Here is a 25,991-nt window from a genome sequence, read left to right as displayed (position 1 = left end):
CTGTTTTTGCAGGCCTTGCAATGGCCGCATGGAAAAAATCCCTGCAGGCCATGTTCTTGTCTCTGTGGATACCTAGTGACATCATTGTGTAATAGCTGATCCCTGAAGTTCCTCCCCTTTCTGTATGTGACACTGGGTCTTCTGGGAATAAGATCACCAATAATAGTGTCTGTTCTAAGAATATCCCAGTTCTTGTTGAGAATGCCTTGTATCTTCCGAGAATCGGCACTATATGTCAGAATAATCCTGGTCTCAGTGTCGTCTGCATCAGTGTCAGTAATAGGGGCTGTGTTGGAAAGAGTAGTGTCCCTGTCTACCATATCAGCTCTGCCTTTAGCTCTGTTTAGTACCCAATTAGGATAGCCCCTGTTTCTGAAGCGTTCCAACATCCTAGCACTTTCTTGCTGGTAGGAGATCTCAGTATTACAGTTTCTCTTTGCTCTGAGCAGCTCACCATAGGGAATACTCCACTTAAGTGTATCCGGGTGGCTGCTCAGAGCATGCAGGATACTGTTACCTGCTGTCGCTTTCCTGTAAAGAGATGTCAGTACGGATGTTCCCTCAATGTCCAGTTTGACATCAAGGTACTCAGCTGAGCTTTTACTGATGGTACTGGTAAGGACAATGTTGTAGTTATTCATGTTGAGATGGTCAATGAATTCCAGGGCTTCGATTTCTGTGCCCTTCCAGATAAGAAACAAGTCGTCGATGTATCTTAACCACATAACTGTCTGTCCTAGATATTTGACAAAATTAGGGTTCATGAATATCTCTTCTTCCCACTTGCCCATGAATAGGTTCGCTAGACTAGGCGCAAAACACGAACCCATCGCGGTACCCGTAGTCTGTTTGTACAGGGTACCGTCAAAAAGAAAAATGTTGTTAGACAGACAGAACCTAATCATGCCTAAAATCATCTTGTTGTGTTCCCTGTAGTGTAGGGGCCTGGTGTTAAGAAAGTGTTCACACTCTGCAAGCCCTTGTTCGTGGTCGATGATCGTGTAAAGGGATTGTACGTCTAAGGTAATCAATAGACATTCGTAATCTAACTGCAAATTATTGATCTTACCCAGAAAATCCTTTGTGTCCCTGACATAACTTGGCAAGTTATTGACAAAACCCCTCAGGAAATGGTCCACATACTTTGACACGTGTTCTGTTACACATCCCCTGGATGAAACGATCGGGCGCCCTGGTGGTTTAGTGGAATTTTTGTGTATCTTGGGTAGTAGATATAGGACCGGTAGAATGGGGTGATCATTTTTAAGAAAACAATACTCCTCCCATACCAAAATCCCTTTGTCCCGCTAGGTGGTAAGCATGTCCCATATGGTGATAATGCTATTGTTGTAAGTAGCAGTGTCTATGGGTATGTAATATCTGCTGTCAGATAGTTGTCTTTGTGCCTCGGCAATGTAATCCTCTCTATCCATGATCATCACATTACCCCCTTTGTCAGCTGGACGTATGATGATGTTGGTATCCTCACCTAGTGACTTGAGTAATGCTCTTTGCTGCGATGACAGGTTAGATTTGTAATGCCGATTCTTTTTGTGTCTGAATGTACATAAGGTCTTGCTAACCACGTCGTGGAAAGTGTCAATGTTATCGCGGGGTAACAAAGGTAAAAATGTAGATTTGGGTTTGAAGCCCGAATGTGCTGAGGAGTCAGTAACCAGGTCCAAACCCTCTAAGGTTTGAGTAGTGGTGAGGCTGACTTCGGTAGATGTGATGTTAGTAAAGTTTTGGTGAGAGGTGTTGGTGTTTGAATTTGTGTCATTTTCATTACCAAGTTCCAACATACAGATAAGAGTATCAATATCACCAACATTCATATTGTTGTTATGCAATGGAATCTCTCTAGTATTCTTATTAGAATTAGAATGGTCCAATCTTTTAAGTCTATGCCACTTCTTCAGTTTAAGCTTCCTAGAAAATTTTAAAAGGTCAATCCTGGTACCTGTATAATCAAATTGTTTCGAGGGGCAAAAAGATAGTCCTAAGCATAGGGTGCGCTTTTCAATTGTGGATAGAGATCTACTGGAAAGGTTAATAATAGTTTTATTCACCATCTCAAGATCCATTAGTGCATCTTCCTCGGGCGTCTCCTGTTTCCCATTGCGCCCCTTGCCTTGCCTCTTCCTCCATCGTTGCAATACCCTGATTCTTCTGTTCCTTCATTTGCGTTTCCTCTGCCGCGGCCTCGGCCCTGCCCCCGTCCTCTCTGACGTTGTGTTGTCATTGATGGGGTGGTTTGCATAGTCCTCTGGCTTCGCCGGATGTGCTGGTATTCCTCTAAAAAATTGACTTGGCGAGGGATTTGGTTGGTCGGAGTGTTAGTGTCTGCTGAGACATCTGATTCCGTGTCGCTGGTCAAGGAGGTGGTTGGTGCCTGTAATCCACAGGAATTATCAGTATTGATAGGAGGCGCTTGGTCCGAGTTGTATAAGTAGTCATATTTTCGACTATACGTTAGGATCCTCCCGCTCTCGTAATCTCCATAATCCCTGTCAAGTTTTCTCTCCTTCCGAGCCTTGATATCATCCTCGTACTTCTTTAGTCGTTCCTTTATATTGTTCATGGTAGAGTCCAATTTGTCTGCATCCATTGTTTTGGTGAGTTCAGACAGGATGTCCTGTATTTCCTTCATGATTGCGTCCCTATCAATCCAAGCGTACTTAACCAGGATTTCCAACATCCTTTTGGAACTCAATGCAGAATTGTTGGACCATTCGGCTAGCATCTCAGGGTTCGGGGTTTCATATGTGGGGGTCGTAAATATTCGTAAACCTCTAGGTACCATATTTTGATCTATGTAGTTTTGCAGGAAAATTGCTTCCCACCATTTGGAAATTTCCAGTTTTTTAAGCTTCTCCAGCTTGCGCAATTTGTCATCTGTTGGTAATTTTATGCCAGTTGACCCTCCAGTGGCAGCCTTGGGTTGTCTTTTGGCGAACATGGCCTGCGCGGCCGCTCTCCTTCCATCTTCCTCTTCCATGTCAGTGTCACACCCCTATAGTGATAGTTAGTGTCAAAAGGAACTGGACATTACTGGGAACCCCTGCTGGAATAGCAGGTTCCTCTTGCCCCGTGAGTGCTGTCAGAAATCCGTCCAATAAGGCGCTTGGGTGGACTGGCGGATAGGAATAATTATGACAAGTGTATCGTCCGCTTCCGCTCAGCCCGAAAACCCCAACGGATACCCAACCTGGCGTGCGGCAACCCTCAGGCCCCTGCTGCTTCCCAGGGAAGGATTGGAGCCCCCACACAGGGAAACCTACCCTCGCCCCTAAGGGGCAGACAGAACGGGCGGCGGGGCTTACCTTAACCAAAGTTGTCGGTCTCCGTGTATGGCTCCGTATGTAGCACTGCAACTCGGGCCGGTCAGCTTGCAATCCTCAATAATTATTCCACACAGATCGCTCCTGCTGGATTGCTCGACCCTAGAGAGGTGGCGCAAATGCCGGCGGAGCACGCCGGCTCGTAAATGTCCCCACAAAGTTCAATGCTGCGCTCTCAGTCACCAGTAAATACCAGAATCCAAAATAGTATCCAAAGAGGTGTTTATTCCTCACACAACGCGTTTCAACTCTATGCAGAGTCTTGATCACGTAAGGAACGAAAGTGAGTGAGCAAATGAGAAAAGTTTTTTGGGAGGTGTAAACAGTAACAAAGGACAACAGATTTGTGTTACCTAGTTCGTAACGTCAACATGGCAGACATCTTGTAATGGCAATTCAAACATAATCATGTGTGCTGGTAAATTACCCAACTGCTGTGAACTGTATACAGTATGTACATATATGTCTGATACAATATATAAAAACGTGAAAACCGTATAGGCAAGTGCCAGGGAGCCTCAAACCGTAATTGTAGGCAAGAGTACACAACCTCGACCAGCAGAAAGTCTGGAAATCTGATACAGGAACAGGGGCTATCCTAATTGGGTACTAAACAGAGCTAAAGGCAGAGCTGATATGGTAGACAGGGACACTACTCTTTCCAACACAGCCCCTATTACTGACACTGATGCAGACGACACTGAGACCAGGATTATTCTGACATATAGTGCCGATTCTCGGAAGATACAAGGCATTCTCAACAAGAACTGGGATATTCTTAGAACAGACACTATTATTGGTGATCTTATTCCCAGCAGACCCAGTGTCACATACAGAAAGGGGAGGAACTTCAGGGATCAGCTATTACACAATGATGTCACTAGGTATCCACAGAGACAAGAACATGGCCTGCAGGGATTTTTTCCATGCGGCCATTGCAAGGCCTGCAAACACAGTCATTTCTGTAAGAAGGTCAACTGCAATGGGATTTACAAGGAAATTACACAATTCCTAACCTGCAGCTCCACCTTTGTTATTTATGTGATTGTATGCCCTTGCAAACTATGGTACATAGGGAGTACTACCTTGATGGCAAAAAAACGGGTGCTTGAGCACTATCGGGCCATTACACACTCCGATGAAAAATACGCTGTGGCACGCCATTGCAATGAAAGACATTTCTCCAATCCTGGCCTCCTAAGACTTTTCATTTTAGAACAGATCCCCAGCAATCCCAGGGGTGGAGACAGAGTTCTGAAACTGAGACAGAGGGAATCTAAATATATCGTAGATTTTCAGACCAAACACCCCGGGGGATTGAACCTGGATGAGGAGATGTCAGTACACCTGAAATAATGCCTGGAATGTTTACTTGATTTTAGCTGTTACTTCTATCTCCTTGGACTTGAGTATACTCTGACTCCTGTTATGCATTCATTTTATTTTAATTTCACTTGGTATATGTACCTGTCTCGTGTGTCCGTTGATCCACGATCTCAAGATACACAGCAGGACAGTTTTGTTTAGCTTTGTTTAGCTCTGATCTCCAACCACTTCCTCCATGTTATTAACATGTTATTAGCACATTAGACCATGAATAGCAATATTGTTTGATGATTTGCTGTTTCTGTGTTTTAAGATATTAATACTGGTTTTGTTCTGTTTCACTTTCAGGAGGGAAGGAAGGAGCCCAACCTATCACAAGCACGAGCACGTTCACGGGCTTCCTACCCTTTCCCCCACTCTCTCACTGCATATGGATGAAGTCTGCTGGTGTTGGGGTATAGTGATCTGTTATTTACACAAAGATATCATGTTTCTCATGGACCTTCATATGTACCTGGACCACAGGGGCACTTGCCTTGCACTGCTCCCATTGGAGGCTTATCGGTCTTTATGTAGTTGCTATATGAGCGAAAATGACACACTCACACATTTAATGACATCAGCATGCTGTTGTTTTGTACACAGTTTTGTGAATTTCTCACACAACATGTTCGCCTGACCTGGGTGTGTTACAATATTCCCTCGTACCCTGACAATTGTTCGCACATTAAGTGCATTGACTGTATCAGATTTCCAGACTTTCTGCTGGTTGAGGTTGTGTACTATTGCCTACAATTACGGTTTGAGGCTCCCTGGCACTTGCCTATACGGTTTTCACGTTTTTATATATTGTATCAGACATATATGTACACACTGTATACAGTTCACAGCAGTTGGGTAATTTACCAGCACACATGATTATGTTTGAATTTCCATTACAAGATATCTGCCATGTTGACGTTATGAACTAGGTAACACAAATCTGTTGTCCTTTGTTACTGTTTACCCCTCCCAAAAAACTTTATCATTTGCTCACTCACTTTCGTTCCTTACGTGATCAAGACTCTGCATAGAGTTGAAACGCGTTGTGTGAGGAATAAACACCTCTTTGGATACTATTTTGGATTCTGATATTTACTGGTGACTGAGAGCGCAGCATTGAACTTTGTGGGGACATTTACGAGCCGGCGTGCTCCGCCGGCATTTGCGCCACCTCTCTAGGGTCGAGCAATCCAGCAGGAGCGATCTGTGTGGAATAATTATTGAGGATTGCAAGCTGACCGGCCCGAGTTGCAGTGCTACATACAGAGCCATACACGGAGACCGACAACTTTGGTTAAGGTAAGCCCCGCCGCCCGTTCTGTCTGCCCCTTAGGGGCGAGGGTAGGTTTCCCTGTGTGGGGGCTCCAATCCTTCCCTGGGAAGCAGCAGGGGCCTGAGGGTTGCCGCACGCCAGGTTGGGTGTCCGTTGGGGTTTTCGGGCTGAGCGGAAGCGGACGATACACTTGTCATAATTATTCCTATCCGCCAGTCCACCCAAGCGCCTTATTGGACGGATTTCTGACAGCACTCACGGGGCAAGAGGAACCTGCTATTCCAGCAGGGGTTCCCTGTAATATCCAGTTCCTTTTGACACTAACTATCACTATAGGGGTGTGACACTGACATGGAAGAGGAAGATGGAAGGAGAGCGGCCGCGCAGGCCATGTTCGCCAAAAGACAACCCAAGGCTGCCACTGGAGGGTCAACTGGCATAAAATTACCAACAGATGACAAATTGCGCAAGCTGGAGAAGCTTAAAAAACTTGAAATTTCCAAATGGTGGGAAGCAATTTCCCTGCAAAACTACATAGATCAAAATATGGTACCTAGAGGTTTACGAATATTTACGACCCCCACATATGAAACCCCGAACCCTGAGATGCTAGCCGAATGGTCCAACAATTCTGCATTGAGTTCCAAAAGGATGTTGGAAATCCTGGTTAAGTACGCTTGGATTGATAGGGACGCAATCATGAAGGAAATACAGGACATCCTGTCTGAACTCACCAAAACAATGGATGCAGACAAATTGGACTCTACCATGAACAATATAAAGGAACGACTAAAGAAGTACGAGGATGATATCAAGCCTCGGAAGGAGAGAAAACTTGACAGGGATTATGGAGATTACGAGAGCGGGAGGATCCTAACGTTTAGTCGAAAATATGACTACTTATACAACTCGGACCAAGCGCCTCCTATCAATACTGATAATTCCTGTGGATTACAAGCACCAACCACCTCCTTGACCAGCGACACGGAATCAGATGTCTCAGCAGACACTAACACACCGACCAACCAAATCCCTCGCCAAGTCAATTTTTTAGAGGAATACCAGCACATCCGGCGAAGCCAGAGGACTATGCAAACCACCCCATCAATGACAACACGACGTCAGAGAGGACGGGGGCAGGGCCGAGGCCGCGGCAGAGGAAACGCAAACGAAGGAACAGAAGAATCAGGGTATTCCAACGATGGAGGAAGAGGCAAGGCAAGGGGCGCAATGGGAAACAGGAGACGCCCGAGGAAGATGCACTAATGGATCTTGAGATGGTGAATAAAACTATTATTAACCTTTCCAGTAGATCTCTATCCACAATTGAAAAGCGCACCCTATGCTTAGGACTATCTTTTTGCCCCTCGAAACAATTTGATTATACAGGTACCAGGATTGACCTTTTCAAATTTTCTAGGAAGCTTAAACTGAAGAAGTGGCATAGACTTAAAAGATTGGACCATTCTAATTCTAATAAGAATACTAGAGAGATTCCATTGCATAACAACAATATGAATGTTGGTGATATTGATACTCTTATCTGTATGTTGGAACTTGGTAATGAAAATGACACAAATTCAAACACTAACACCTCTCACCAAAACTTTAGTAACATCACATCTACCGAAGTCAACCTCACCACTACTCAAACCTTAGAGGGTTTGGACCTAGTTACTGACTCCTCAGCACATTCGGGCTTCAAACCCAAATCTACATTTTTACCTTTGTTACCCCACGATAACATTGACACTTTCCACGACGTGGTTAGCAAGACCTTATGTACATTCAGACACAAAAAGAATCGGCATTACAAATCTAACCTGTCATCGCAGCAAAGAGCATTACTCAAGTCACTAGGTGAGGATACCAACATCATCATACGTCCAGCTGACAAAGGGGGTAATGTGGTGATCATGGATAGAGAGGATTACATTGCCGAGGCACAAAGACAACTATCTGACAGCAGATATTACATACCCATAGACACTGCTACCTACAACAATAGCATTATCACCATATGGGACATGCTTACCACCTGGCGGGACAAAGGGATTTTGGTATGGGAGGAGTATTGTTTTCTTAAAAATGATCACCCCATTGTACCGGTCCTATATCTACTACCCAAGATACACAAAAATTCCACTAAACCACCAGGGCGCCCGATCGTTTCATCCAGGGGATGTGTAACAGAACACGTGTCAAAGTATGTGGACCATTTCCTGAGGGGTTTTGTCAATAACTTGCCAAGTTATGTCAGGGACACAAAGGATTTTCTGGGTAAGATCAATAATTTGCAGTTAGATGACGAATGTCTATTGATTACCTGAGACGTACAATCCCTTTACACGATCATCGACCACGAACAAGGGCTTGCAGCGTGTCAACACTTTCTTAACACCAGGCCCCTACACTACAGGGAACACAACAAGATGATTTTAGGCATGATTAGGTTCTGTCTGTCTAACAACATTTTTCTTTTTGACGGTACCCTGTACAAACAGACTACTGGTACCGCGATGGGTTCGTGTTTTGCGCCTAGTCTAGCGAACCTATTCATGGGCAAGTGGGAAGAAGAGATATTCATGAACCCTAATTTTGTCAAATATCTTGGACAGACAGTTATGTGGTTAAGATACATCGACGACTTGTTTCTTATCTGGAAGGGCACAGAAATCGAAGCCCTGGAATTCATTGACCATCTCAACACGAATAACTACAACATTGTCCTTACCAGTACCATCAGTAAAAGCTCAGCTGAATACCTTGATGTCAAACTGGACATTGAGGGAACATCCGTACTGACATCTCTTTACAGGAAAGCGACAGCAGGTAACAGTATCCTGCATGCTCTGAGCAGCCACCCGGATACTCTTAAGTGGAGTATTCCCTATGGTGAGCTGCTCAGAGCAAAGAGAAACTGTAATACTGAGATCTCCTACCAGCAAGAAAGTGCTAGGATGTTGGAACGCTTCAGAAACAGGGGCTATCCTAATTGGGTACTAAACAGAGCTAAAGGCAGAGCTGATATGGTAGACAGGGACACTACTCTTTCCAACACAGCCCCTATTACTGACACTGATGCAGACGACACTGAGACCAGGATTATTCTGACATATAGTGCCGATTCTCGGAAGATACAAGGCATTCTCAACAAGAACTGGGATATTCTTAGAACAGACACAATTATTGGTGATCTTATTCCCAGCAGACCCAGTGTCACATACAGAAAGGGGAGGAACTTCAGGGATCAGCTATTACACAATGATGTCACTAGGTATCCACAGAGACAAGAACATGGCCTGCAGGGATTTTTTCCATGCGGCCATTGCAAGGCCTGCAAAAACAGTCATTTCTGTAAGAAGGTCAACTGCAATGGGATTTACAAGGAAATTACACAATTCCTAACCTGCAGCTCCACCTTTGTTATTTATGTGATTGTATGCCCTTGCAAATTATGGTACATAGGGAGTACTACCTTGATGGCAAAAAAACGGGTGCTTGAGCACTATCGGGCCATTACACACTCCGATGAAAAATACGCTGTGGCACGCCATTGCAATGAAAGACATTTCTCCAATCCTGGCCTCCTAAGATTTTTCATTTTAGAACAGATCCCCAGCAATCCCAGGGGTGGAGACAGAGTTCTGAAACTGAGACAGAGGGAATCTAAATATATCGTAGATTTTCAGACGAAACACCCCGGGGGATTGAACCAGGATGAGGAGATGTCGGTAGACCTGAAATAATGCCTGGAATGTTTACTTGATTTTAGCTGTTACTTCTATCTCCTTGGATTTGAGTATACTCTGACTCCTGTTATGCATTCATTTTATTTTAATTTCACTTGGTATATGTACCTGTCTCGTGTGTCCGTTGATCCACGATCTCAAGATACACAGCAGGACAGTTTTGTTTAGCTTTGTTTAGCTCTGATCTCCAACCACTTCCTCCATGTTATTAACATGTTATTAGCACATTAGACCATGAATAGCAATATTGTTTGATGATTTGCTGTTTCTGTGTTTTAAGATATTAATACTGGTTTTGTTCTGTTTCACTTTCAGGAGGGAAGGAAGGAGCCCAACCTATCACATGCACGAGCACGTTCACGGGCTTCCTACCCTTTCCCCCACTCTCTCACTGCATATGGATGAAGTCTGCTGGTGTTGGGGTATAGTGATCTGTTATTTACACAAAGATATCATGTTTCTCATGGACCTTCATATGTACCTGGACCACAGGGGCACTTGCCTTGCACTGCTCCCATTGGAGGCTTATCGGTCTTTATGTAGTTGCTATTTGAGCGAAAATTACTCACTCACACATTTAATGACATCAGCATGCTGTTTTGTACACAGTTTTGTGAATTTCTCACACAACATGTTCGCCTGACCTGGGTGTGTTACAATATCCCCTCGTACCCTGACAATTGTTCGCACATTAAGTGCATTGACTGTATCAGATTTCCAGACTTTCTGCTGGTCGAGGTTGTGTACTCTTGCCTACAATTACGGTTTGAGGCTCCCTGGCACTTGCCTATACGGTTTTCACGTTTTTATATATTGTATCAGACATATATGTACATACTGTATACAGTTCACAGCAGTTGGGTAATTTACCAGCACACATGATTATGTTTGAATTGCCATTACAAGATGTCTGCCATGTTGACGTTACGAACTAGGTAACACAAATCTGTTGTCCTTTGTTACTATTTACCACTCCCAAAAAACTTTATCATTTGCTCACTCACTTTCGTTCCTTACGTGATCAAGACTCTGCATAGAGTTGAAACGCGTTGTGTGAGGAATAAACACCTCTTTGGATACTATTTTGGATTCTGGTATTTACTGGTGACTGAGAGCGCAGCATTGAACTTTGTGAGGACATATATATATATATATATATATATATATATAATTTAATAACATTATTAAATTAATACTTTTAATTTATTTTATAATTTAAAACTTTTTTAATGTAATTATAGAAAAAATAAATACATAAATATATCTATATATCTATATATATATATATATATTCACTAAAAAAAACATAGGTTTCAGGGGCGTTATAGTTAGCTGGACATTTCCCTCGTACAAAACCCTAGAAATTCCCCTGTTATAGTTAGTTCAGCTAACTATAACTCGCGCACCCGCAATGCACTGCTGATGACGTCACATATTGCATCACTCATGACATGGTCAGTGACATCACTGATGACATCACTGATGACATCTCAAATGACATCACTGATGACATCATCCAGTGAATGTGTGTTTTTCTGAAAAGTTTAAACATGTTTTATATATTTATAGTGAAAGGCCTATGGAAGAATGAGTGGGTGTATAAGTGTGTGAATGGGTGATTTTCTAGGTGCGTAACTGACTCTATAAGTGAATCATTAAATGTATCTTACTGCAGACTAGTGACTAAACTGTGTGAATGTCTGTATGTGTCTGTGTGTTGGTGTATAAGTGGCTGCATAGTTTGGTTTTGTGAATAGCTTTATGAGTGTCTATATGGGTTATTGATTGGATGTCTGAGTATCTGTATGGGTGCCTGAGTGTTTGTGTGGGTAGGGTGTGTGTGACTCTGTGCATAGATGTATGAGTGGGTGATTCAGTGGGTGCATGGTTTTAAGAGTGCATCTGTGATGGACTGTATGGTTGGGTGACTGTATGTAAGGGTGTGTTAGTGATTGAATGTATATCTCAGTTGTACATGTGTCAGTAACTACATATGTGAAACGCAGTGTATATGTGTGTAAGAGCATATAACTATTTATATGTGAGAGTGTGTGATTTTGGGAGTGGCTGTATGGATGAGTGTGTGCTTGTATCAGTAATTGTATAAGAGCATCAGAATTTGTTAGTATTTTTATGAGTAAGTGATCTTGAGTGTGTTTAACTGTATAGGTGAGTAAATTGGACTGTAATTAATTATTTGCATGACTGACTAGGTGTGTCAGTACCTCAATGGATGGTTGGCGGTGTGTGAGTGTCTATATAGGTGTATAAATGCATATGATTGTCCTGTACTGAGTGACTATAAGTATGAGTGACTGTACAGGTGAGTGAGTGGAGGTGTATGTAGACCTAAGAGTCAATGAGTGGGTATGTAGCTATTGGTATTGGAGTATCTATGGTTCTCAAAATGGCCGTCTAAAATTTTGAGTCGGTGCATCAAAGGTTATATTAGGGTGTGAGAAGACGCACTAATTTATCACATGGATGACGTCATCAGTGATGTCATCAGTGATGTCATGTGAGATGTCATCAGTGATGTCATCAGTGATGTCACTGACCATGTCATGAGTGATGTAATATGTGACGTCATCAGCAGTGCATTGCGGGGGCGCGAGTTATAGTTAGCTGAACTAACTATAACAGGGGAATTTCTAGAGTTTTGTACGAGGGAAATGTCCAGCTAACTGTAACGCCCCTGAAACCTATGTTTTTTTTAGTGAATTTCTAAGGTTTTTTAAATGCCAATTCCTAACCATAACGCCCCTGAAACCTTTGGTTTTTTCAGTGAATTTCAAAGGTTTTTTAAATGCCAATTCCTAACTTTAACATGCATGAAACCTATGGTTTTTTCAGTGAATTTCAAAGGATTTTTAAATGCTAATTCCTATCTATAACTTATCTCTAAAGATATCATGTTTAATGATTTTCATTGGATTTCTAAATTTTTCAAATTCAGTGTGTCAATTTCATTAATTATGTTTTTTTGAAATTCTTTTTTGGAGAAGTGTGGCTCTATGATTAGAGCGGCAGACCCTGATGCAGAGGTCTAGCCCGGGACCAGGGTTCAATTCCCCGCCTCGGCGGGTCTTGGGCTCAAAAATTCCACGGACCTGATAATTCTCGCCTCGGTGCCATTCCAATCATGGAGTCCCACTCTGCAACTCTGGGCAATAGCTTGCTTAATCTCCACAACGGCCCCCACAACGCTAAGGATGCCTGGCCTCCATCTTGGGGGTGCCCAGGAGTGGACGCCTCACAGGGAAAGCCAGGATGGGTTCCACAGCGGTATTCGTACAAGCGCCTTGAGACCCTTGCGGGTGAGTAGTGCGCTATACAAGTATCAAATTACATTACACCATTTTTTAAATTTATTTTTTTAATTAATTCTTTAAAAAGTAAAAAATATTATTTGTTTTTATTGGGCTTTCCAAACATTTTTTTTATATTTTTAAGAATATTTCTTTAACTATATGTTCAAAACTTTATTTTATATATTTTTTTCCCATGGTTTTGTTTAGTGCGCGATCGCAATGGGACAGGTACGCGACTCCCGGCCTATACGCGACACGTTCGATGTACGTAACACGACGTTTACGCGCTTCCACGATGCGTCATCTGCGTCTATGACGCAGTAGGTGCGCGGATCCCGCGAAATATTTAACATTTTAAAAAACATATATATATATATGTATTTCATGTGAATATTAATTGAAGACAAACTCTAAACTAGTCTTAAAACTAATATATTTTTACATCTAATCCTATAATTTTTTTTAATTCAATTTCGCGGAAGCGCGCTGGGTGCGTGCTGCGTATGCACAGGGTGTGCGGATCCCATGTGACCTGCAAAAAAGGAGATTTGATTGGTTCATAACACTTCCTCTTCTAACTATTGAAAGACCCCACCCAATTCAATCATTCTTCTTTGACCTTCTTTGGAGGAGCATCTCTTTGCAGAGAAGAAGATTATTTTGACTAAGTTTACACTTAGCTCAAACTTTTTTTAACTAAAAATGGCTTGAGGGCAGCAGGCATCACCTGCATCTCCTCATACATCTGAGGATGAATTTTTGGAGGAGGCGCCACGCAAAGAACGTTTTTCTTCAGTAGTGTGGACATTTTTTACTTTTCCCGAGGGGCAGAATAAGACCAATGCCACCTTGGTCACATACAAGATTTGCAAAAGAGTGCTGTCGCGAGGGGATCCTAACAAGAAATACTCGTGCAACACGGCTAGTATGATGAAGCACCTAAGGACCCTTCATCCAAAGAATCTTGCATGAGAAGAGTGCAAACGGATGAGAAACACTCCTGCTCCTGCGCCTTCCACCTCATCATAGCCGAGCACTTCAAGAGTGCATCCAGCAGCCCAAAATTTGGACATCCGTCCTCAATTTCAATTTTTAAAAGTGCTTTGCACTAAGTGCAATGCGGCTTTGTGCTACGGTGAGTAGTCGATCGATCTGATCTGCCGCCGGCATGAAAGTCGCATTTGCTAGTTTTTTTTTTTGTTTGTTTTTATTGTTCCCTGAAGTTCATTGTTTGGTTCCTCCTGTTTTTTTTTTGCAGAAAAACCAAAAACATTTAAAAATTGTTCAGAATAACCACAAAAAAAATAAAAACCAAAAAAGAAGAAAAAAAAAGTTCTTGTGAGAACTAACTTTCCTGGTTTAAAAAAAGAGCTAAATTTCTTTGTTAGTGTGTGAAAGTTAGATGAATGTATGTGTAGTATGTAATTGACTGAATGAATGCATTAGTAGTGTATGGTGAATGTATAAGTGCAGAACTATGAGGAAGTGCTGCAGCATCACACAGTAACCTCTTTAACTGCAGTGTGCAGTAGTACTTCCGAAGCACAGGGATGCAACATATTTACATACATATGTTGCAAATCTACGCTTCTCTCTGCACAGCTGCTTAAACTGCAACCATGTGGTGACACAGGCACCCTTGCACCATAGTGCAAGGATATCTGTGTCATGTGCTGTTTGTTTTTGTGCAGGAAGACACACCTACATGCACAAAAACAATCAGTAAAGGCATTTTACTCTTTCAATGTATGCTGAGCATTGTAGCATGCATTGAAGATATAAAAATGGGGAGAAATGAAAACAATTCTCCTTGTTGTGCTTTCCCACACCAATTTTAGAATGGTGCAGCATTCACACACATATCGAGATTTATGATTTCTGATAAATCTAGACATGTGTCTTGTTCTATGAGTATTCAGTGCAATCATGCACAACAACAGATATAGAACACCCTTTCAACGCAAACTGGTGTGCATAATGAGGTTGTATTTACATGGAGTATAAAAAGTGCACAGAGTGCCTTTTCCTCTCTTTGTAAATATGAAAGAGTGTCTTGCGCAATAACTATGTTACAAAAAGTGACATATTTCCAGTTTTAAAATTCCTTGCGAATGATAGAAGGTAAGCACAGAGTTTTGTCTGCAAAGATGTTCAAAGAAGAATGATTGAAATGATTGTGGTCCTTCAATAGCCACAATGGGAAATATTATGAACCCCTCAAATCTCTTTTTTTTCAGGTAACATGATATATGATTATGGTCAGATTTCAAAACTACATAGGTATAAACAGAGTGTTTTTAGAAACGTGTTTCAACTTAGTAGCTTCTTGCAGACCTCCTCATTCTGCATATTGAGAGTTAGTTAAACTTACCTTCACAGTAATAGGAATAAAAAATGGTATACATTTTTTTCAGATTTTCATTGCAATCTAAATTCATATAAATTGCTTATTTTAAAATTTGGATCAGTGAAAGAAAAGGAAAAAAAATTATAACATGTAATAATACATTTTTTACAACACAGCATAATTTCCACAAAGTAATTTGTTTGCCTTTTTTGCTGTTCTCAGAATATATTGAATGTCACTAAAAATAGCGATTTCAATCATAGTCATCAGTTAACAGCGGGCAAAAAAAAACAATCACAAAGATTGTTAAAAAAATAACAACATGCTATTCTCAGCAAAATACCACAAGATACAAATCACAGATATATAAAATGCTTATGAATAACAAAATGTTATACGTTTAACTTACAAAAACTGTAAATGTTGTCGCTTTAAAATATTCACCGAATCTAAGGATGAATTTTTGGAGGAGGCACCACGCCCACAACGTTTTTCTTCAGTGGTGTGGAAATTTTTTACTTTTCCAGAGGGGCAAACAAAGACCAATGCCACCTTGGTCACGTGCAACATTTGCAAAAGAGTTCTGTCGCGAAGGGATCCTAACAAGAAATACTCGTACGGCACGGCAATTATGATGAAACACCTAAGGACCCTTCATCCAAACATTCTTGCACGAGAAGAGTGCAAACGGATGAGAAACACTCCTGCTCCAGCGCCTTTCTGAGTTTCTTTTCTTTTTCTTTTTTTTCTGGCATGATTTCTCTATTTTTACGTTGAAAAACAGTATCTGTAAAAAAGAATCACAAATAAATGTATATTAATAACTTTCAAATTTATACTATTCCATTACTGTACAAACACATTTTATATAAAAACTGACTAAGATACTATAGCCCTGAACCACAAGTGTGACGATGGTTAAAACACTACATGCATAGTGCATACTACTTTGAAGCAGTTCATGCCCTAAAGCCTACCTCACTAAATGACTACATGCTAACTGACTGAATCATTACAGTACTATAAGGAGACACACTGGGTGAGTAACAGGGTGTTTGCTAGAAGTGTATGAATACTGACTGGGGAATTGAAGGTGTGAAAGACAACTGTGTAGATGGTTAGAGGCCTGCATGCATAGTGAATAGGCATTTGAAGCAGTCTATGTGCTAAGGCCTGGCTCACTGCATGAGTACTTGGAAACTGACGGAATGATTAGAGTACAGCAAGGAGAGTGCCTGGGTGAATTTATAAGTGGTTGGCTTTTGACACAGTGAATGGATTAGTACTTGGTACTGAGTGGGTCACCAGAGGAGTGCAAAGGGAGTGACAGGATGTTTGCTGGACTGTATGGATACTGACTAGGGAATTGAAGGAGTGAAAGACAAGTGTATAGTATGTTAGAAGACTGCATGCATACTGCATAGACATTTGAAGCAGTCTATGTGGTAATGTATGGTTCAAAACATGAGCACTTGGAAACTGACTAAATCATCAGACTACTGCTAGGACAGTGCCTGGATAAAACGTTTACATTTTCAGTTCTTGCACAGTGAAGAGAATAGTACATGGTACTGCACTTTAGTGTCAAACCCTGACTCATTTTATCAATGCATAAGCAAAGAATAGCTTCTAAAGCTACTAAAACTTGACAACATGACCGGTTTTAAAACAGTTATCTGTCAGCAAATACACGATGTTACCAAATGCTTCTATCACAATCCTTACCCAAAGGCACACAGACTCACAGTGTGATTTTAGACAAGCAACACTATCCTAGGAGTTCATCAAAACTCATTCACTAGTCTAGAAGAGGTAAGGGTACTGCACACAATCTACATATTTAAGTACAGCACATTAGTGTCAAAGCATGACTCATTTAATCAACGCATAAGCAAAGATGGGCTTCTAATGCTACTAAAACTTGACAACATGACAGGTTTTAAAAGAGTTATCTGCCAGAAAATACACAATGTTACCAAATGCTTCTCTCACAGTGGTTCTCAAATGCACACAGACTCACAGTGTAATTCTAGACAAGCCCCACTATCCCTAAGTGTTTACCAAAACTCATTCACTACAGTGGAAGTGATAAGGGAACTGTACACAATCTACGTATTTCAGGACTGCACTTTTGTGTCAAAGCCTGACTCATTTAATCAAAGCATAAGCAAAAACTTCCAATGCTACTAAAACTTGACAAATGAGGAAATATGAATTTTTATGGTCAATTGTGTCCCCTATCTAGACCCCAACGGCTCCATGTACATGCTACAAGTACATGTATGTTCCCTCCACTTCAAGCTATGAAGACGCAAATACAATTGTGTTCAACGTTAATATGTCCTCTTTCAGATCTGCCATGAATGGGTCAGATATTCCGTTCCTAAGTATGCCTTGCCACCGTCTTTATATGGTATACTTTTCACGTTTTCCAGCTCTGGCAAGGTAGGCCCTGAATTCTGCCATCGAGCTTTTTCTGCTTCTGCCTCTGAATGCTCCAGCCTGGACCGGCATCTGTATCCATGAACTTTGTCTTACTTCCTGCGCGGCTAACGGTGCTTAGCCCGGCCTGTTGCCTGCCAAAACTATATTCAGCCTTCAAGCTATCTGCTCCGCTCTTCAAGAAATGCATTCCTGTCTAGTAGCTTAGGTAAACATCCCTCCAGCTGCAGAGCAAAGGGCCCGGCCTTACTGTCTCCATGCAAGTAATTCATGACTTTCGTTACCATGGTAGGCCCATGCCCCCTCGCATCTCATGTAGATACTTAGACGCTTGTACACGCACTAACAGTCAGTATAGAATAGGATCTGTCCGAGAAGACCTTTCCTTCCAGATAATATAGTTCCTTAAACACAAGATATTAGATATGATTTAGGACTAGGTTGTCCTGACACCCCAGACTTCTGTCTCCTCATGTAGGGCTAAATGTCAAGTTCCCTTCACCCTCTAGTTACACGTCAATCACACGTCATGCGGCTGCGCGCGCATCTCTGCCATGTATTTCCGCTGACTTTGCAGGATTCTCTTATTGATCCACCCACTTGTGTCATCATCATAATGACGTTTTTAGTATACGCCTCTATGCACGCCTATTGTAACGCCTTTTCATTACGTATGTGTATTCTTATCAGCTGTTACGCCTCCTGCATCTGTCTTTACTGTAATGCACTTCAATATAAATATGACAACTTGTCAATAATGTTTTGCTGATCCCTTCCTGAACCTTCGTGGTGACGGAACTCGATTGCCTGGTTCGAACCATCATTCCTTTGTAAGGAATAAATTCCCTTTTGTAACCTCAAATACCACGGATTCTGCCTCTTATTTTTCTGAGTTATTCTTACTAGACTTTTACCGCATAAAAAATAGTACAGGTAATTAAAATTTACCACATAATTGGCGCCCGAACAGGGACACCTCTCACACCCCACGCGCCGGAGGTGCGTTGCAGACCCGGTCTCCTGCCACAGCCGGACGGACAATTACGCGTACCCGCAGGATTTCCTGTATCTCCCTCAGGCCAACGGGGGCGACTGAGGCTGCGATCAACACCCAGACGAGGCGGTGAGGAGTGCAGAGAATCCCGACCAGAGCCTAGCTGAGAGAGCAAGATCCGAGGTATACAGAGGCCCACCAGATTCCGAAGTTCCGAAGTATCTAAGTCACGAGTCGAGTCCAGTCCAGTTTGGTCTAGTCCAGTCCAGACTTCCGAGGCCTTCCGTTCCGTGCTTCCCGGTGAGTACCGTTGCTAGGGACGCATCTAGACGTGCACATTAGTTTGTGCCGGTCAAGACGGGTCTGGGTACACAGACCTGGTCTGCACTGTGTTAGCAGTGTATCTGTACTGTTTAGCAGTACATACAGTATATTTAGTATTATGCAGTTAACTAGTTTTATTCTAATTATTATTGTTCGTTCTGAAATGTTTTGATATGTTTTTAAATGTCGTGGTATGAGTGATTGTTCGATCTTCATTATTGTGTTTATTGTAATTATTGTGTTCAAGACCGAGTAAGAATTAAGTAGCAAGGTTCAAGATGCCGTTATTTTCAAAATTAAGACAGATAAAAACTAGAAAAGGGATACTCGAGGAAGCTGTTCCCATCCCACCTAGGGACACTCCAGGGTACTTTATGTACCATAAACATGGCCTAGATGTCGTATTGTATCTTGATTTATGGGTGGACTACACCAAGGATTTAGCAGAGAGTCAGAGATGGCCCGCTGCCGGAACATGGGATGCAGATTGCATCATGAGAGTAGAAGAAGTATTATGGAAAAAGAAAGCCAGACAGTCACAGAAAGAGGCCATTGAACTATGGCGTAAAGAATCGCATAGGCGCACAGAGAAAGCGCTCAGAAAGGAAGAGAAAAGTAGGGTAGATTCAGAAAAGGCCCGAGAAAACATATTAATTGGCGAAGGTATCCGAGCAAAAACAGAACAAGTAGACAGACAACGAAACACTCTTATGAATGGTATGTATCCTCTTCTGGCCGAGGGTTTGCCTAAAGCCACCATGGAGGTACCAAAGGATCTGCCACCTCCATTACTACCGATTAAAGTACATCCCAAGACCGCAAAGGACATTTTCCTTTCTTCCTATTTAGATGATGCAGCCCCCGAATATACTAATGGTGCGCAGCCACGCACACCACCTGTTAACGACGCTCAAACCCAAGAACAGCTGCACCCACCTCCGCAGCAACAAACTCCTACTCAAGTCCTAACCATTCCATCTGTTTCTACAGTCCTTCCTGCACCCACACTCTCTACCATACACCCAACAAATCCTTTTGGACTTGGCACCTCGGGAGGTGCGACAGGAGGTTTTTCCACGCCACCGCCAACAACTAGATTGACTTATAGGGATTTAGCATACCAACGCACACCCCAAAGAGCTAATGACAATATATTAAATGAGCCTCTTTCCGATTGTAGATATGATCCAGTGCCAGGAAAACACGACAGAATGTTGCTATCTTCAGTACGTTTGCGACGAGCTGCAAACTATTTAATGACGTTACCAGGAATGGTTGAACATCTAGACAAGATATATCGCTTTATCCAAACAGGGCAAGGTCCTGAAAGTATTGCCGAAGCCATGGAATACCAGAAAGTAGACATGCAAAAATTATTGTTACGCTTTTTCATAAACTGCCTGATCAGAAACAGAGATAGGCCTGAGGTAGATTCGGAGGAAATGCATGTACTTACCAAATGGGGTCAGAATATAACAGACGGAAGACATGATAAACAGAAGTGTATAGAAGTCATGTGCCGAAGGATCAGAAAAGAAGTAGAACGAATACATGAAAGAAGAGTACAAGAAGCAGATAAAACTGAATCAGAAGAAGAGGAGGAAGAACAGTCAGAAATGAGCACAGGACAATTAGAATTACCAGCTAGACAAACGATAGCTTATGTAGGAAAAGGAAGATCTTTTAATAAAACAATGCGTCCGATACGTCCAGAATGTAACATAATTTTTCAAACAGTTATCACAAACCCAAGGACCCCTGAACACTTATTCCAGGCTACTGATAAATTACTTCGAGAACGAAGGGGGTACCATATGCTCGATTCTATGGATGAACAAGAATTAGCCAGGTCAGCAGTACAATGGGCTGACAGCTCTGAAAAATACAGTGATGATGCGCTAGCACACACGTTTCTGAATCTCGCCCCAGACGAACAGCGTTTAGCTAGTATATACATGATACAACATCTCCTTATATTATATAAAGGCCAACACTCTGATCCTGGTCCCCTACCTGATATATTGATAGAACTACTCATGAACAAATGGAGAGGTTTAGGTACCGATCTAATCAAAGTAATTCTAGAATACAGACATAGATATAGTGCCTTTTTGTGTCCAGAACATGATCCAGCCCCTCCCATGGAGAGAAAAACGTATTACATAGACAGACAGAATCCCTTACGCGAAGTACACCCAGTCAGGAATGATGAGAATACGTTTAGACGCGTATTCGTGTACGCGCCCATAACTAAACTAGAACTATTGGAAATGAAAAAATTAGTGCCCAGCCATGACAAAGACCCGGCAGGTTTCCACCGTGAACTAAAGGACATGTTACTCATGGGTGATTATACCTATCCTGACATTATGAAAATATTGAAAGTATTATTGCCTGCCGGTATTTATGAGAAACTCAAGGAAAAAGAATGGGAAGTGGGAGACCAAAAGATTGATTGGACCGCATTAGAAACCGAAGAAAATAACAGAACTGCAGGCGTAGGGCTTGGGGACAAAACTAAAGCATTACCGGGATTATTAGTGCAGGTATTGCCACGTTTATTAACTACGAAAAAGGAAGATTGGGGAGCAATCTCAGCTTGTAAACAGAAACCCGAGGAAGACACTAGTGATTTTTATTCCCGATTTGAAAAATGTTTTTGTATTAATAGCGGCCTGAAAGCAAGTAGTGATTCATATCCACATCTTTTTGTAACAAAACTAGTCGAGAATTCCTTGCCACAGGTTAAAAACAGAGTATTGAAAGTTGAGAGCACTTGGCAAGCTAACACTCCTTCACAAATGTTACAAATGTTACAGTATCACCAGAATAGAATTAGAGAAGAACAAGAACACGAACAAAGACGTATGAAAGACACGAAAATGAAAATGCTCGTCGCTCAGTCAGTTCCAGCTGACAGTCATAAAAAGGGTGCGACACAGTCCAGTAATTCAGCGGTTCCCGATAAAGGGACATGCAACTATTGTAAACAGCCAGGTCATTATATAAACGATTGTGCAGTTCTGAAACATAATATCTCTACGGGTAAAACCAAGGAGAGACCACGTCCGCCTAGACAGGATCAGATCCAACAACAAGCACCTCAGAATGTACAGCCTATGCAAGCTGCACAACAGACCATAGCGGTACCACAGCCACAGCCTATTGCCGCAACACAAAACACGACACAACAGATGTACCAGTACGCACAAAATGACTATCCAGAGTATCAGCGATACACATGAAATAGCCTAGAGAGGGAAGTTGGCTTACCCCTTATTGAGGTTCCTGTAGATCAAGAGGGTCCTTATGTACAGAGTCAAGTATTAGGGAAAGACAGAAAGTTTCTACTCGATACAGGGGCAAGCAGAACAACTATAAGTCACGACGAAGTCCCAGGGGTACCCCTCTCAGGCTCACAAAATATTTCCCTTGGTTTTTCAGGAAAGCCTACTATTAACGAAGTATCGCAACCACTTGCATTTACAGTTGGTCCATTAACACGGACTACAGATCTATTGCTTACAAAATCTTGTCCAGAAAACTTGTTAGGTATAAAAACATTGAAAGCTCTAGGAGCCATAATATGTTGTTCTCCGGACGGAGTACGACTATTTTTGCGTGACTTTAAAGGTCACTACGTGTCTAGAGACATGGATCACCGGTTACAGAATCTACCTGCACACTTATGGGCACAAGGCCCCACTGATGTAGGTTGTATGCACATTACACCATATCGAGTTACACTCAAAACAGGAGTGGTATTACCACGAATGCGACAATACAAGTTACCGCCAGATGCTGTAGTGGCTTTACTGCAAATCATTGACGAGCTCATTGCACAAGGAATGGTTGTAGAAACCGACTCCAATGTATGTAATTCTCCGATTATTCCGATTCTTAAACGAACTGATCCAAAAGCACCACCAGTATATCGATTAGTTATTGATCTGCGAGAATTGAATAAATGCATTGTACCACAATATCCAGTGGTCCCAGATATCTCTTCATTACTGACAGCTACTGATTCAGAGGCAACGTTCTTTACTGTAATTGACCTCAAGAACGCCTTCTTCAGCGTCCCAATCGATCCGGAAAGCCAATATTTGTTCGGATTTAGTTTAAATGGACGAAGTTTTAAATTCGCACGCGCACCTCAAGGATTTACAGAAAGTCCTAGCATCTACAGCCAAGCGCTGAAAAGACAACTTGACAGTATCCACATGCCTGTTAACACTGCACTGCTTCAGTATGTTGATGATCTGCTGATCACCGCCCGAAGCGAACCCGAATGTGAAAAAGCATCACTGACGGTTTTACATTTCTTAGCAGACAAGGGGCACAAGGTGTCCCCTTCAAAGCTGCAATTTTGTGCCCAGCAAGTTGTGTACCTAGGGCACTTGCTGTCCAAATGGGGGAGACAGCTCACATCTGACCGCATCCAGTTAATTGTAAACATGCCACCACCCAAGACACAAAAGGAGGTATGGGCCTTCATAGGCCTCACTTCGTACTGCAGGCAGTGGATTCCCCAATATGCATTTTTAGCTAAACCGCTCATTCAGTTGACAACCCAGGAGGCAGCGACATCGACTGTCCTCCCTTGGACTCCAGAACATACACAAGCTTTTGAAGACTTAAAGAAAGCTTTATGCCAAGCACCTGTTTTAGCGATACCATGTTACAGTAAGCCTTTTACACTCTTTGTTACAGAACGTGAAGGTACTGCCTTGTCAGTACTCACTCAGGAACAAGCAGGATCACACAAGCCATGTGCTTACTTTTCTAGCACATTAGATCCCGTAGCTCAAGCTCTTCCTGCGTGTCTGAAATCAGTTGCAGCAACAGCTCTAGCGATCAGACAAAGCGATTCCATAGTATTAGGACATCAATTGACAGTACAAGTACCACACGCAGTAGAGGTTCTCTTGAATCGGACACAAACACAACACTTGACTATAGCACGACTGACAGGTTACGAACTCACATTGTTTCAGCCACACATAGAAATCAGACGTTGTAGTACATTAAATCCTGCCACACTTTTGCCATTAAGTGGAACAGACCCACTGGCGCATGATTGTATTGAAGTCATCACTATTACGACGAAACCCAGACAAGACTTGACAGACGTTCCATTACCAGACCCAGACCTGACACTTTATGTAGATGGTTCATGTATGAGAACAAGTACAGGAAAGTTAGTGGCCGCCTATGCAGTCACGACAGACACCGAAGTCATTGAAACAAATTGTATTGACACATTATCAGCTCAAGCAGCAGAACTTATTGCTCTGACACAAGCCTGTATTCAAGCCAAGAATAGAAAAGTTAACATATACACAGATTCACGTTATGCATTCGGAGTTGTACACGACTTCGGAGTTCTTTGGCGAGAGAGAGGTTATTTGACTTCTCACGGTGCCAACATTCAACACGGTCCCCTCATTCAAGCTCTGTTAGATGCAATACATCTACCTACTTCAATATCTATCATGAAGTGCAAAGCCCATACAAAAGTCACCGATATTATTTCCCAGGGTAACGACCTAGCAGACCGAACAGCTAAGCAAACAGCACAGAATCGGACTCATGCAACTGACTTGACAAAGACAATAGTTCCGACGCCGACACACTGCATGACAGTTAAGGATCCCGCCCTTGATGTAATTGACATACAGACACATGCTACGCCAGAAGAAATAAAGAAATGGATTGAATTAGGAGGGATCCAAACAGATCAGGGATGGATGACGAAGGGAAAATCTATATGGTTTCTCCCCGACTCAATGGTTCAAGTTATCATTAACACAATACATAGTCCAGCACATCTAGGAGAAAAAGCTATGTTAGACAGTATTCAATACATTTGGTTCAACAAACACTTACGAGCTGAAGCCAAACAGAAAGTCCGAACTTGTATGATATGTTGTCAGTTCAATCCAGGTAAAGGCGTACCTGTAGAACAGGGTGGATTTCAACCTCCCGATCACCCTTTTGAAGTCCTCCAGATGGATTATATCCAGATGGAACGATGTCGAGGATTCAAATACGTCCTCGTAGTTGTATGCTCTCTTTCCCGTTGGACAGAGGCATATCCCGTCTCAGATTACACTGCCCCGACTACTGCCAAACAATTAGTTCGTGAATTCTTCCCACGGTATGGTTTGCCCCGTATCGTGTACTCAGATAATGGCCAGCCGTTCTCATCCGAGCTAATGAAACACATTTCACTCTTGTTAGGCTATCAATGGAAATTCCACTGTGTCCGACATCCCGAGGCAGCAGGTCTCGTGGAACGTCATAATCAGACCCTGAAAATACGACTCTCTAAAATATGTAGAGAGAAAGGCGTCGACTGGATAGTAGCCTTACCAGTTGCACTATTCTACATGAGAATGGTAGCACATTCTCGCACAGGGCTATCCCCGTACGAGGTGGTCTTCGGTAGGCCGCCAAATATGTGGGGGACGCCTATACCTCGTAAAATAACTGATGTTGATTGTAATATGCTGACAGATTACCTTGCTTCCTTGATGTCTGCACTACAATCTTGCCGTTCACAGGTAGCTGCAGCCTTTCCCGACAACACCGAGGTAAAGCCCCATGAAGTGGTTCCTGGAGATCTAGTTCTCGTGAGAAACTTCGACAGGAGGAGCCCGCTGGAGCCTCGTTGGCAACAACCCAAGCTGGTTCTTCTAACGACGAGGACAGCAGTGAAGGTCGAGGGTCGCAAGGGTTGGTTACACTCGAGTCATATCAAGAAATTTCATGGACTACCGTCTGAACTGAACTCTCAGCCCTGCCCCCTTCCAGAGACTGATTCAAAACTCCCCCTG

The sequence above is a fragment of the Triturus cristatus genome, chromosome 3_1 (assembly GCF_964204655.1).
Source record: "Triturus cristatus chromosome 3_1, aTriCri1.1, whole genome shotgun sequence".
Classification (NCBI taxonomy): Eukaryota; Metazoa; Chordata; class Amphibia; order Caudata; family Salamandridae; genus Triturus; species Triturus cristatus.
This window is presented reverse-complemented; position numbering follows the sequence as displayed.